Below are 6,000 nucleotides of genomic sequence, written 5' to 3'. Positions count from 1 at the left end.
CCAGTCCAGGTTTTTAAAAGTTTGGATGCACTTGCTTTTTGGCCTGCAGAAGAAACCTGCAGGGCATCGCATGAGGAATTCACGCCGTTCTCTTGTTCGGGTATCGAAGAGGTCTTGTCGGGTGAAGGGCGGGCAGGCCAAGGCGGCGCGCTGGGGATCGGGCGCACACAACGTGGCTCCAAGTCCTGACAGTCACATTAACTTAGTTCCTACATTAATCTTTTATGGAGCACTTTGACATCTTGAATTTTGCTCTAAAGTTCTGCAAGAATAAGTTTGCGAACCCTACAAAAATCCTGACAAAATCTCTTGCCTCTTCCTACTGAGGGACACCTGCCAATTTGTGCAGACTTGGAAGAGTTTTGGCTAGCATGTCCTCAGTTATTTCCAGTATGTTTTACTGAAGAAACTATGGAGCTGCTCCCATGCACAACTATTATCCTTGCAGGAATCCTACCCTGCAAATTTAAAGGCAAGAACTAAACCACTTTTTATAAAGGGCACTTTATACACCCAGCTATTTAATACATGACAAAATAAAGGAATCGGAGGAAGTTTATCCCACTTTGTGCCCCCACCGTGTCGACGCCAGCAATCTGTAACCGTTTTGGAGAGCACCTGCATCAAAAGCAGGGTGGCGGAAGGGGGTGAAATACAAATACATCACTGCTCTGGTTTTCACAAGTCTGACTGGCTTCAGACACAATTTACACTGTCATGCTTGACAATTATTTTCAATTTGAGAACTTTGTACTTGTTACCTCTTTCCTCATGAACTGCAGTATATCCAGTCTATAAAAAGACTTTTTTTTTTTTTTTTTTGAAGTCATCTTTCAGTTCCAGTCCAGACTCTAGCCCCACTGTTACCACACAGTCTGGCTCTAAATGAATATGCAATATAGTTTCACACTGAAGCAATCCATAGAAAAATTGCATTAATCTGATTAAATCAATTTAGTTATATTAGTAGAAATTCAGTATATTGACCAGCATCTGACATGTTAAAAATAAGTTAGATTGAAAAAAACAGTTATCTATTAAAGACCACTAATTCCAACCATTTATTTCTTGAACCCAAGCATGTTAATTTTCTTTTTTTCTTCTCAAAGCAGAACAGAAGTACCGTAACGGAGTGACGGGGGCCACAAGGCAGAGAAAATACAAAATTAACTAAAAGGAAGTTGTGGCCTATGCTGCCTGAGAAGTCTTTACATCTAGATTAAATGTTTTTCAAATTATATCACAGCTCTGCCAGACTGTATGCACTTCATACATGAAACACAAAGTGGCTTCTGATGTGAATGAGCACTGCTTGGCAATTATAACTTCCTTACCTTAAAATCTGTGAACTATGGATCTAAGGGGGAGAGCACGACTACTACCCAAGGAGAAGGTATATTTAGGCAATTTGTTCTGCCACAGCTGACTTGCACGCTCGTCTTTGTTCTAAATAGTAAACTTGGACTAGGGCATGACATGTTCAGAGTGCCCTCCAAACCCACCGAGAGCATAAAAAACGTCACCCGCAGAAACCAGACATCAGGCACCGTCTACCTTGCCAGGCTGTAACTCAAGTCACATGTTCTCTGTAACCTCACCGTTTGACAGAATGGCCGTGGGTCAGGAAACGGGCATTCTGGGCCAAATTCTACTCGAATACACTGAATTTCGCCTGGTATATACCACAGGTCTATCCCCTCCCATTTCACCATCCACTATTCCCTTAGCTGCTCTACGAGCCACTCAACGAGCCCCACGCACACAGCAACTGGAGGAAAGATGCTACAGATGTGGCTCTGCCTGACTACTGCTCTGGGGCTTTTTCCCCCAAATTCTTAGTTTTTCTTCTGGTTACTTTTAGCAAACCAAGCGCTGAGAGAAGTGTTATACTGACAGATTCCTTTTTTTGGCAAAATCCTGCTTTCATTGCTTGCACCAAGTTCCACTAACACCGAAGGTCTGCACAGGCTGTCAGCACAGATCCTTTTGCCATTCAAGTCATGTTGTGCAAATCCCATCCAGCAGAGTCAAGAGAGAAGAAAATTCTGCTTTTCATCTAGTAATCCTCACATGTGCCTATAGGTACCATTAAAAAAAAAAGCCAGAACCTTGTCATTCAAGACAAGAACACTGCAACTTTTCATAACTGGTCACACCTATGCCAAGTTCAGGAAACAGTTTTCACCCTTTCGTGTAGTCTTTCCTTCAGCCTGAAAGGGGGGGGGGGGGAGAGAGGAGAGAGAGAGGAAAAAAGGAAAAAATTTCTAAGCTTTCACTTAGAAATTGAATTAAAAAAAGCAGCAGACTGAAAGAACCTGAGGGGGATAAAATAATGTTGCTAAAAACAACGGAATCCAGGGGGAGCACAGAGCTGCTGATCAAGCACGAAGGGCGATAACAAAGATTACACATCGCCGCTCTTTATGCCCTCAAGCAACAAGCCACCGCATTTCATCAAGAGGTTTCCAAATCAGAGAAACCGTTTCAGAAGCCCCCGATAACATCCATCGTGCCACTCATGAAACTTTCTAATGAAGGGCTGGGTTTTCTATGTTCACTTTGGATAGAAATTGTGTGTTGAAAGCAGTAAAAAAAAGTTTTAAGACAACTTACAAAAATACAAACAATCCTCCAACAATACAAACAATTGATGCTTCATTTTGGAGGCTAAAGTAACACGTTTGTTTTAGATTTATCTCCAGAGCCTGAGTTTAAAATCTTTCTTTCTTAATTTAAAGTGAGGTTTTGAATAGAGATCTTGCTGTTTTGTCTCTCATACCCTCCTCTTCCCTTCGGTTTGAGGGTGGGATCGAGTAAGCATCTCTCAGTTTCTCATGCATGCTGAAGCTTTTCTACTTCACACACAAATAAACATATGGGGAAGGGGAAAAAAAAAAAAAAACACCAAACACCACCACACACTTCTCTCTCTGGGAAGAGGAAAGTACACATGTTCTGTGACCAGGTCATTGCTTTGGGACACAGGATGCCCAATTCCTAGTGTCTTTTCCCAGGCATCTCTAATTATTCTGTACAACAGCAAAGCTTCCCCATGAATACTGAGAAGGATAACATACTCCAGAATCCTCTGTAGTCCAAAGGTTAGGGAACTGTCCTAAAATTTGCTTCTGGTTCCAACAACTTTTCTTATTTAGGCAATCAGAACTATGATCTGAAACTAGTTTTCCTGTATTCTTGCTTACTGCTCTCCAGTTACAGCACCATGAGACATGAAATAGGATGCAAAGGATAAGTAACTTTAGTGTCCAACTTGCTTCCTCTACAAGAGAAAGTGAAGTACAGGCTATAGGGACCCAGTTCTTCACATACTTATTTTTAAGTGCAACGGAAACATTTTACTTCAAAGGAGGTCCGGCTTGGCTACAAAGGTCTTCCCTTGGGGAGAATCCTGCATTAGGAGAAACCAAGTCTTGTCACAGGGGGCTATGAGCCAAACAGGCACCAGCACTCACTGCATCTGGGATATCCAAGAGAATATTCTACCTTGATTTACTGGAATAGAAGGAATGTCCTTATTTTAGTCGCACTTGCATTTATAGTTAAGAACAAGGTACATCAGGGCAAAGCAACTCACGCAATAGTATGTTCTGTGGCGGAGGCTCCTCTCCAAGAGGGTTAAGCCCGTGCAGCACGCCGGAGAGCACAACATCCCTTCCTGAAACAAAGTACGTGCTGAAACATTCAGGCCGTGACAGTTCAGCCGTTCTGCCATTCCACCACACGTGGAAGATCAGCAGAAGGCCAAACCCTACCTTCTAAACCAAGCGCTCGTCCCTTGCACTTGTAGCAAGGCTCCCGGTATTGCGGAACCTCGTTCCCTCTCCGAGGGCAGATTCCTGTGGCTGCACAGACAAATTCCTCCTGACGTTCACGGATTTCCATCTCAGCTCACCAGTCCAGTCCTCCTCACAGCAGTGCAACCTCTGCAGCAATGACACAGGAACCAGGAAACTAGATATCTACAGTGATAATACTAGTAAGGTCCAGTGGAGAAATACACTGTTAAGCAAGGAAAGCTGACACAGTAGGTTTTGTTGGATTCTTCCCCCCCCACACACAAAATAATTAATGCTGTTTCCTAAAACAGCACAAATTTGATTCCCATCTTTGATAACCTACTGACAAGCTCAGCCTGAGATGGTTGGCAAAACTAACTCAAATTTCAGCTGGATTTCTCCAGACACCTTTCATCCTACCTCAAACATACACTTTTAAATATAATCAGGGAGAGGAGAAATAATTTACACACTGAAGCACATTTTTATTAGTGAAAAGTCCATGTGGTCTAACTGAACCTACACAAGCTGAATCAAGTCCAGGCTGGTATGCCTTCATCAGATCTCCCTGGTGGGGATGAGACAGATAAGAGCTCGAGGAGGGAGTTGTCTGTGTGTAAATACAGCCTATGTACATTTCCAACAGAATATATGTCCTACCGGCCTAAATAATTTCTTTTGCTCAGCTTTTCTTCCCCTTTTCTCTTTGGAAAGCTTTAATTTGCCCATGCAACTGCATTGTGCTCTCTGTGGTAGAGAACGTGAGAGTTGGTATTTCCATCAGGTCCTTTTTCCCTTGTTTGCAATGCCAACACATCTAGGTGGCATAACTACTTGCTTTACCACATGTTCTGGCAACCAGGACCTCCCTGTGCCAGACAGCACCGAGAGAAGACAGCCCATAAACAGCAGTAAAACTAGAGGCAGAAGGGCACCAGAATGACCAAGCATTACATAAAACATTATCTAGTTGCCAAGTGCATGCTCAGCAGGAAAAAGTGGAGAAGCCAGAAAATTACCTCTATTCTACCAGGATGTAATATAGCAAGTTAGGGCTTCTGATACTTTACAAAGCCAGCCGTCCATTAGTTCTCTCCAAACTCTTGCCACATGCCTCCTTCCACCACCTCCCTCCCCTATCCCACACGCCAAGCACCCAAAGCCTTTATTTCTCTATGTGCAGTAAGCCTGAACCTGTGAATCTGAAAAAATATAAACTGCAAATATGTTCCCCTGCTCTACCATAGATCTTGGGCACCCTTCAACCAAACCCCACCACCTGCGAGGGAGACGTCCAAAGCCAGGCTGCTTTGCTGGCAGCCCGCATGACCTCCTCTCTTAGCGGAGGCCATTGGTTTCCCCTTTGCACAAGTTCATCTAAGTTTTTAAATCACATTGGAAATTATTCCATAAGCCTGAAACATATATGCAGTTAACTACTTGGGGCAACATTACTTTGAAATGGTTTAAATCCCCAAAGGTAAAGCAAGAGCTCAAAGTAATCTTGTTTCATGAAAAGCGCATAGTAAAGCACATAAAATGCCTAGGAATCGGGACTGCACTCCAAAAAGAAAATTTAACTGCTTCAGGGAACACAAGATCAATGCTATTATTTATAGATGACAATCTCCTTTACAGTAACCTTCTGCAACAGAAGACTAATATTAAGGAAAAGAAGTTTTCCTTTTAATTCCTTATATCAATCTGACCTTTGACAAAAGGAAAAAAAAATTGTGAACTTTTCTATATAGAAAAGATATGGAGTAGTAAGGAAGAGCATCTTATAATGCATTTCTTTTGAAATTTTTTTTATCCTTCCTCAAAGCAACTTAACTCTGGAAAAAGAAGGAATGTCATCCTTTCCCCCGCTACCTCCCTACCCATTTTTCTGGGGAGTTCAAATTCCCTGTGGAAAGGCTGTGGCATACTTTCAGCATTATCTGCTTTAGGAGTTTAGGAAGCCAAAAGGTTCATACCAGAATCCATTAGATCGCAAGCAGCCATACTTTTATCTGGGTTTTGTTGGACAGAAATGTAGGAGCTCTAGTTAGGTTCAAAAGGTTAAAAAAAAGTCATTATAAGTCTCTAATCTTTTCTGTTACAAAGTACTATGTAATTCTACTCAGCTGCTCAAAAACAACATTCCCATAGGGTTACTTAACATCACACACTATCATGTCTAGATATCATATTTGGTGAAAGC

This window comes from Apteryx mantelli, chromosome 14, assembly GCF_036417845.1.
Source record: "Apteryx mantelli isolate bAptMan1 chromosome 14, bAptMan1.hap1, whole genome shotgun sequence".
NCBI lineage: Eukaryota > Metazoa > Chordata > Aves > Apterygiformes > Apterygidae > Apteryx > Apteryx mantelli.
This window is presented reverse-complemented; position numbering follows the sequence as displayed.